Here is a 9,109-nt window from a genome sequence, read left to right on the forward strand (position 1 = left end):
AATGACAGCTATATTTACGTCTCAGTCTTAATAACTGAGCACAAGTGCTCTACTAATTGGGCCAATACGCGGTCGATATGTCGACCGAGAGTCGGCCGAGTGTTGGTCGACATGTTATTCAAGTTAATGGACTGTCGGTCGACACTATCGGTTAGTATGTCAGATGACACTCAGCCAGCACCTTGACCGACATGTTGTGATCAACAGTCGGTGATGTATTGGTTGACTGTTGGTGTTATCTGTGTATTGTTAACCATTTTGCTGAAATAGCAGCCATCTCCTTACCCACAGGAAATGCGAAAGAAGAGTACATATCTAATGCAACTTGAGGTCTCGACAAGCATAGCTGGAAAAAACAGTCTGAGATGGGAGAATGTTGCCAATATGAAAAGTCAAAAACGGACGAGGGCCACCGAAAGACCATCTCAAAGGGATAGAGAAGATTATTTGATATTTGAGTAAGGAAGATAGAGGTCAGCAACAAGAACCCACCAAATGAACGTAGTGTTGGCTGAGTGTCAGTGAAGTATCGCCCAAGTGTCAGCTGGGTGTCAGTGAAGTATTGGCCGAGTGTCGGCTGACATGTGTGTCTGTCGATGTTGGTCAATATGTCGGCCGAGTGTCAGTGAACATATCGACCGAGTATCGGCCGATGTGTCAGCTGAGTGTCAGTCAACATATCGGCCGATACTCAGCTGACAGATGCCTTAAGTACACATGATCCGATTAAAGTTAGTACCCCTGTAAAGTACTGTGTGCAATATAGAACTGGTTTAGTTTTTGTTGGAACTGAGGTCATGTTGCCAATTAATTTTAACAGGCCTAACCAGACTATCAAAACAGCTCAAGTGTTCCACCTAGATAAGTATTTGTAAATTAATGATTGCTGTAGAATTTATGTTGTGTCACGCAACATAAAAACTCCCCAAAATCTTTTTGAATGATAGTCTCCAGTAGCTTAGTAATTAGATCACTTAGGGTCGTGGGTTCAAATCCTATCTGGAACTCGGAATTTTTTTTGTTTTTAGTTGATGCTATTTCTATCATTTAATATGACTATGTACTTTTCAAATATCACGAGCTTTATTATGGCTGTTTTTGACAGATTTGTTACTTACATAAAATACAAAAACTAACAAAATTCTCCATTCTGGGAACCCACCAAAATTAGGTCATGTTGCCAATTTTGTCACACCTAACCAGACATGTCTTGCATAGCAGTGAGAGTGGGCAACAACACACTGCTTACAAGGGTCTTCATGATTCGCCATACGAAACAATAGGTATACAACACAAGCAATGTCCCTAGCCTGAAAACAAGAGGTGCAGATAAACAAGAACTAATCAAAATAGAAATTTTAAAGAGCTGCAGGTCATCTGGTGGGAGTCTGAGATTGAAACATCACTTGTTACACTACGAGACTCGGCTTCTAGCTTACTTAATGGCTCTTGCATGCTTTGCGTGCCTATGTTGTGAGGTGTTCATATTATTCTGAATGTTGTAGATTCATATAGAATGATCTCTAAAGATCTTTTGTAAATTTCTGTTTTAGAAATGCATGCAAAAAGTCAGTAATTCCTTAGTTAAATGAATAATTGGTCCAGACCTGGATAGTCAACATTGATTTGTTCTTTTCAACTTTGTTATTTTTTTACCATATTACAAAATTTGCTTTTCAGGATGGTTTGTTGTTTGGAAGATGTTCCTCATTAGATTTTCTTTCATTTGGGAGTTAGTATATGGAGGCAGTAATGGGAACGTTAGCAGCACAAGTGGAAATGTTCCGTGTACTTCACTGAGAAGGTCATTACGCATCAGGGATATGGGGTCAAGGAAATTTTGAACAAAGAGATTGTGACATTCTGCCGTCTTGGTACTTGCTTGAATCCCTCATCCATAGGAGCGCACTGTGTATTCTCGTTTAAAAACACCAATGACCTTTAGCTCTCATACAGAATATATAAACTCCACTTCGTGTGTTAATGGAACTAGAAACTAGTAACCACAAAATGTGGTTATGTACTCAAACAGGGACATTTGGGATGTTAGAAATGAAGGCCATCAAAGTTCTTTGTTATATTTTCTGTGCATTTTAGCTACTTCTGTCTGATGCAACACTAAAGACTGTACATGATCGTGGCTTCATAACCATTCTCATATCAATTATTGTTATTTTTTTATTTTTTATTTTTTTAAAATTAATTTACAAAAACAACAAAATAAAAAGAGGAAAATAGTAATATTACAGCACAATACTTACTTATGGTACAATATGATAGTTAATACTACTTACAGCGTTTAGTTTACATAGCTAAGACAAGGCAGTTTGGAAAATGTCACAGAAGAGAAATACCCCCCAAAACCATAAGTAGGTTTATGCATAATATTTGCTGTTATGTAGATCCTTATCATAAATTAGTTCCGCCCTTTACTTAGAATTGTAAACTTATCATAATCTACAGGAAATGTCATAAGATAACAATGTATGAATCTTGAGTGTAGAATAATCACAAACTCATAAAGTTGACATAGAAAGGAACTTCTCTTTAGGCCTTAAGATCACTTATTGTCCGGCATTTCATTTAATATTGATAATTTATTCATATTACCTGTTCTCAGATAATGAAGTAGCTTCTTATCAACTAACACCTTCATTTACCTATATCTTGAGCAATTTCCTCGAACCTATCTTGAATGGAAGATCTTAACATTTAACAATTTCCTGTACGGATGTAGGTGTTGATAAGACTTGACTTAGTTGTTTATTTTGCTGTAAACCTTAAAGTTCAACTGCCATTACTATCGCATCGTGAGTATATATAACCAAGCACGTACTGTACACTTTTTGATTTACTACGATTTACCTTGATTTACCCTGAGTTACCTTCGACCTATGTACTACAAGGTTTAATCTACAATAAAGAAGACAAGAGAGTTCCAGATCTGTGAGAGTCCTTGCTGATTTACTGTCCAGCTGACAAGAGGCCTTACCTTTGGCATTGAGTAACGCGTGCCGTGCAGTGAGCCTGTGCTCTTCCAAGCTTTCCCCAAGACAAGTCCATCTGCCATTATCCCTGTATTCCACAGCAACCAAGCCACGCAGTCCAGTTTCAGTTTTTGTTTTAAAGTTTCGAACAAAAGGCAGCTCTACTAATGCTGCACTTACTGCATATGTACAGTATGGTATAAAACCATTATATTACTGACCGAAAAAAGAAAAAAAAAACCCTATCTACATTGTTTACTTAGTTAACAAACATGTCATCGAAAGGATTTTTGGAAAGCAGTAATAGACTTGTTTTTAAATGCTAGTTCTTTCTGTATATTTAATTTTTCTTTTAGAAGTATGAGAAAACTGTCAAAGAGAACTTTTCTTCGTGCAGGCAGCTGCAGTATATACAGGGTTTGTACGGGTCTTGGAAAACCTGGAAAGTCCTGGAATTTTATTGTGGCATTTTCCAGGACTGGAAAGTCCTGGAAAAGGGCTACTGGTCTATGGTTGCCGAAAAGTAGCATAATTTGACGAAAAATATTTTCATTCGATAAATGACATTTTTATTCGCTAAAAATATTTTCATTCGATAAATGACATTTTTATTCGTTAAAATATTTTCATTCGATAAATGACATATTTTTATTCGTTAAAATATTTTCATTCGATAAATGACAATTTTTATTCGCTAAAAATATTTTCATTTGATAAATCACATTTTTATTCGTTAAAAATATTTTCATTCGAAATGACATTTTTTATTCATTAAAATATTTTCATTTGATAAAAATATATTTGTTCAATAAAACCGTTTCCATGCTCCTTTTTGCATTTGATAAAAACTATTTTTATTCGATGTTTTTCTCACTTGATAAAAATATACTTTCGATAAAGTCACGCGACCCAAGGAGGCATGGCCACAAAGCATTACGGCACGGTTACAAAGCTTCCCGCCATTATCCAAAATCTTTAGGATATATCTTAAAATGGCGACAAATCTAGACCTAGATGCAACAGCAGATGCAATTACTTGGAATGATTTTTTTATATTTGCTGAAAATATACTGGATAGATGTGAACACAGTGCCAGAATTATAAACTTAGAGTTCTCATTCCATGCAACTGGTCACCTGAGAGGCTGTGGGTGAATGGCATGCTTAATCGACAAATGAAGAATGAGGCAATTACCCAAGATATGATAGAATGGTATGGTACTGACCCAGAGGGCCCATCTCCTTTGGAGGAACATGGATCTGTTGGATTTGAAGACATCGAGAATCCTTTCCCAGAGGAATTGTTCGAAGAATTCAGACAGCTAATTAATCCAATGGCTGAATCTGGCAGCTTTGGTATAGACATATATTTGAGTGCCCTTGAGGCTTACCGTGAGTTGCTTGAGTAACTTTGAATTTTCCTTTGACAACCTGTAAGTCATACAACAGACCAGCAACATGCTGAAGTTCTTCAACTGTATAATGCAGGCTTCTAAAATTTGGAAAAGGCACGTTTTATGTGCTAAAAGCAATCTTGAAATGAAAAGAAACATCTAACTACGTGTTGAAGTTTAAAATAAATTCATTTTTGACTGACATAAATTTTTAACCAAACTGAATTAATTTTTTCTTGTTTGAAAATTGTTATGTAAATGAACAGGATTGAAGCAAAAAATAATACTTAGAACTGGTTACACAAAAATTAAACGACAACTAAAATTAAAACAGAACACATACATTTACATCTGTTTCTGAGTAATGTTAAGCGAAGTTGATAATTTTACTGTAGTTTTCCTTTCAAACTAGACTGAAAGCATTCATTTGCTAATTTTAATGAAACCCGTGGCTCTGCTTTTTTTCTTCCACAATAAAAGGCAGTTGTTGGGATTCAACTTATCTACTGTAAACATTGTTTTCATGCATTTTCTTGAATTCTCATAGACCACATTGGCAGATGAAAGGGGGATGGGAAAAACAATATATACAATAAGCTTTCAGCGGTGTCCAGACTGAATGTGCCTCACATTAAAACTCTTGTACCAGCCACAGCCAGCATGTACATGATACTTCCCATCAAAAAATATCAATGTTGGGTATGAAAAAAGGAGCAGAAAGTGTAAATTTATTTCAAGTATCACCTGTCAATGGCAACACTAATAGTAACTAACATTACAATAAAGAAACAGTTCTGCCTTGAGAAAGTCCACTGAACATGAGTGTTTCCAGTTCAAATGAAAACAGGAGCTTTTAATACAGGCTTTCTATGTAAACAGTTTCAACTGAGCATACTTTGTAACTAGAAGTATTATTTTCATTAATTTTATATTTTTAGTTTTCTATTGCCCACAAACTTATCAATGACAGGGAATATTGATTCAACGTTACAACTTTGATACAACTACACCCATAAACTAACCCGACGGGCATGCTGTTTAATTATAAAAGCACTTGGAACATGCATGCTTTATCAAGTGGTTATCAACATTTATGGAACACCAATAACAACTTATTCCTTCATAATTTCCATTTTTTAAATAACCAAAACCAAAACAGTTTGTGAATATTTTCCTTTGTTTTTACTTCACTTCACTTAGCTTCTTTGTGCCTCATGGCACATAAGGCCTTTGTTTTTAAGATGTCAATAAAAGTGTCTAGTTAAATTTTTAGACACTTGAAATTTGCCAAAGCCTTCACCACCATAAAGGAGACTTGTTAGGCAAGATTGCTTGAAATCCTCATAGCAACTGTGGGCTACTGGTAGAGAAATAGTAGAAAAACAGGTGCTGGCTTCAAGTAGTTTCTTGGAAGGATCACTGTTGTATGTCACTTCAAACTGATTGTGGGAGTGCAACTGGGGACTACCAGAAATAAACCTTACCAGGGTTTTCACGATAGCCTTGCCTGTGTTTTCATCTGAAATAAAATCATATTTCCATGGATGAGAGACCCTGGGAACAAGGTTGAATTTTTCCCTTTTCTTTTCCTTTGTCTGCCATGTTGAATTCTTAGGCGGTTTCCCGCTGTACACTCGTTCCCAGACTCCCATTCCCGGTTCCCCGTTCCCCGTTCCCCGTTCCCAGTTTTAGTAACATCGGCAAAAATGGCTCGCATGACTTGCATGGCTCGCATGGCTCGCACCGTGGCTCACACGGCTCTCTGGCTCGCAGATTTAGCAGACCCTAAAGTACACCAAGCAAGTAAAGTACACCAAGCAAGTGAAGTATACCAAGCAAGTGAAGTACACCAAGCAAGTAAAGTGCATCAAGCAAGTAAAGTACACCAAGCAAGCAAAGTGCATCAAGCAAGTAAAGTACATCAAGCAAGTAAAGCATACCAAGCAAGTAAAGTACACCAAGCAAGTAAAGTGCATCAAGCAAGTAAAGTACACCAAGCAAGTAAAGTACATCAAGCAAGTAAAGTATACCAAGCAAGTAAAGTACATCAAGCAAGTAAAGTATACCAAGCAAGTAAAGAACATCAAGCAAGTAAAGTACATCAAGCAAGTAAAGTACACCAAGCAAGTAAAGTACACCAAGCAAGTAAAGTACATCAAGCAAGTAAAGTATACCAAGCAAGTAAAGAACATCAAGCAAGTAAAGTACACCAAGCAAGTAAAGTACAGCAAGCAAGTAAAGTATACTAAGCAAGTAAACTACATCAAGCAAGTAAAGTGCATCAAGCAAGTAAAGTACACCAAGCAAGTAAAGTACGCCAAGCAAGTAAAGTACATCAAGCAAGTAAAGTATACCAAGCTAGTAAAGTACATCAAGCAAGTGAAGTAGACCAAGCAAGTGAAGTACATCAAGCAAGTAAAGTGCATCAAGCAAGTAAAGTACATCAAGGAAGTAAAGTATACCAAGCAAGTAAAGTATACTGAGGACATAATATGTTGTTTTACAGCAAGTACTAGCTATTAACTACACGTGGATGCATATATGGCATTCTCACATGAATTATATACCTTCTCAGCAACCACGCAATATTGGCCCTTCCCCTTGCTTACCTGCCATTACGGTTGAGTGCTTGGGTGGGGAATAAGTTGAAGACAGAGAGAAATAAGGCGTTTCAAGGCTGAGTGCTTAAGATTTGCATTGTTTCGTTCCCTCTGACATTGAAAATTGTGTTAGTGACTTTATTTTTAAAGAAGTTAAAGCTTTCGACAACATATCTTCCCCTTCTTCATTCTGGCATTTAGGGATGAACTTTTCAAGCCTTGTGAATGTTTAAAACTTCCTGCAGTTGTCAGAAACACTGCTAGTAACAGAAACCGCCCGATTGTTTACATCTGATGATCCTGGAAGCTGATTTACTCTTGCTTGTGTTCAAGCAAGGGAATCTATTTTATGAGAACTCTGACGGAGTTCAATATTTTGGTAATTGTTATGACTAAGATGATATTAACTTATAAGTTTCTTTGTGGTGTTCTGCTCAGGATGCATGACAGATCTGCCGATGGTGTTTTTCACTTAGCGATTTTAGCTTTACTTAAGACTCGGCAAACTTTGATTGGTTTTCACTTGTGCCCGCCAAGGTTATTGGCTGGTGAGTCAAAAACGACTTCTATATAAATTTTATTATGGAAAAATCTCTTAACTTTTGGCTACTCGAAATTTAATTTACTTTCTCTCCCTGTTTTTATTCGGTTTTCATCGTTTCAATGTGCTTGAATTTTCAGAGCCGGGCTCTTCCTAATTTGCATAATCCATAATTGGGCTGGGGGCATTACAGCTGCATAATGACCGCTCAGATCTTGCTCTTAGCCAATCAGAACGCGCGTTATATCGGTCAAAAGCCAAAGCCAAATAATAACACAGTGTAATACACGGCTTAGGCTTCCTCATTTGCTTTATGATATAGACGTAATGAGGCAAAAAACAATAAAACACCCTTTTCTGTTTTATACTCCCATAAAACATGGGTTTTTGACTAATCAGTGCGTGCGCAGGGTCCTATCTGTATTATAGTAACTGTTATTATATGGCTATCTCCGTGAGCTTGCAAGATGAATCAAATCCCTGCGCTGTGATTGGCCACCCGAGCCAACCTGTCTTGTCCGCTTGGGACTACCTGCTGTGTTGCGCAAGAAAAATTTCCCCGAAAGCCACATGATAAATCCTTTACTGACCATGCTTGTTTGGTCAAGATGGCTAGATGTTGACCTCTTTCTTCTTTTGCAAGTTTATGGATCTCAACTCCGTCTTGGTCCATAAACAGGCATAAAAAATTGGGCTAATATGCAGCCATCTTGACCTCACACTTGGTCAATAACCCATATTTATAACATAGTGTGCACGCTAGTCCTGCTTTTGGCTGTGCATATATCTAGTTATGGATGCACTTGGAAAGTTTGGAGAGCATCAAGAAGCTAGAGTTGCTCTCGGTTAATGTCTCAAGGAACTCTTATGCTTCTTTCATGATCTCCAAACTTCCCGTGTGCATCCATAATTTGATATAGACACGCTAAGCATGAACCAATACTTAATTAAGAAGAGTCAACTGGATGCTGCTACATCTAGGGGCTTTAATTCACATGCACAAAAAATAACTCATGCACGCCTTGCATGCCTATGTTTTCCAATGTCAAGTCTCCAGTTTTGCGGTGGCGTCCAGTTCTACAAGAAAATAAAGGGCTAGCTTTGGACAGTCTTCTGCCTCGTCCCCAGGGCCTTCTCCTCCACGTTTTTCAAAATGGCGGCTTGTCGGGGGAAGACCCCGGCAAAAGGCTGGTTCAAAATCTCGTTTTTAACACGTCACATTTTGAAAAGACCAAAACAAAATGGCAGCCAAACTTGAGACTCTTACAATTGCTTTTTTTGTGGCAACCAATTTAAGTCCAATGATTGCCTTATGATACAAAAGGATGCTTGCTTCTGAGGTTCTCACAAATTCATTCCTGAATGTTGGCAGCGTTGGAATGTCTATGATCCCCTTCCAAACCCAATAATTCATTAATTTGTTTGAAACAGAGGAAATCATAGCTATAGCAGTTGTCTGGATGTGGAATGTTAAATATATAGTACATCTTGTTACAATGTGTGGTTCCAGAAAATATCACTTCATTGTCAAGTTTTCCCAATTTTAAGAAAAAACTGCTGGAGTTTGTAGTAAAATAACTAGTTGTAC

The sequence above is a fragment of the Orbicella franksi genome, chromosome 13, assembly GCF_964199315.1.
Source record: "Orbicella franksi chromosome 13, jaOrbFran1.1, whole genome shotgun sequence".
In the NCBI taxonomy this organism is placed as follows: Eukaryota; Metazoa; Cnidaria; class Anthozoa; order Scleractinia; family Merulinidae; genus Orbicella; species Orbicella franksi.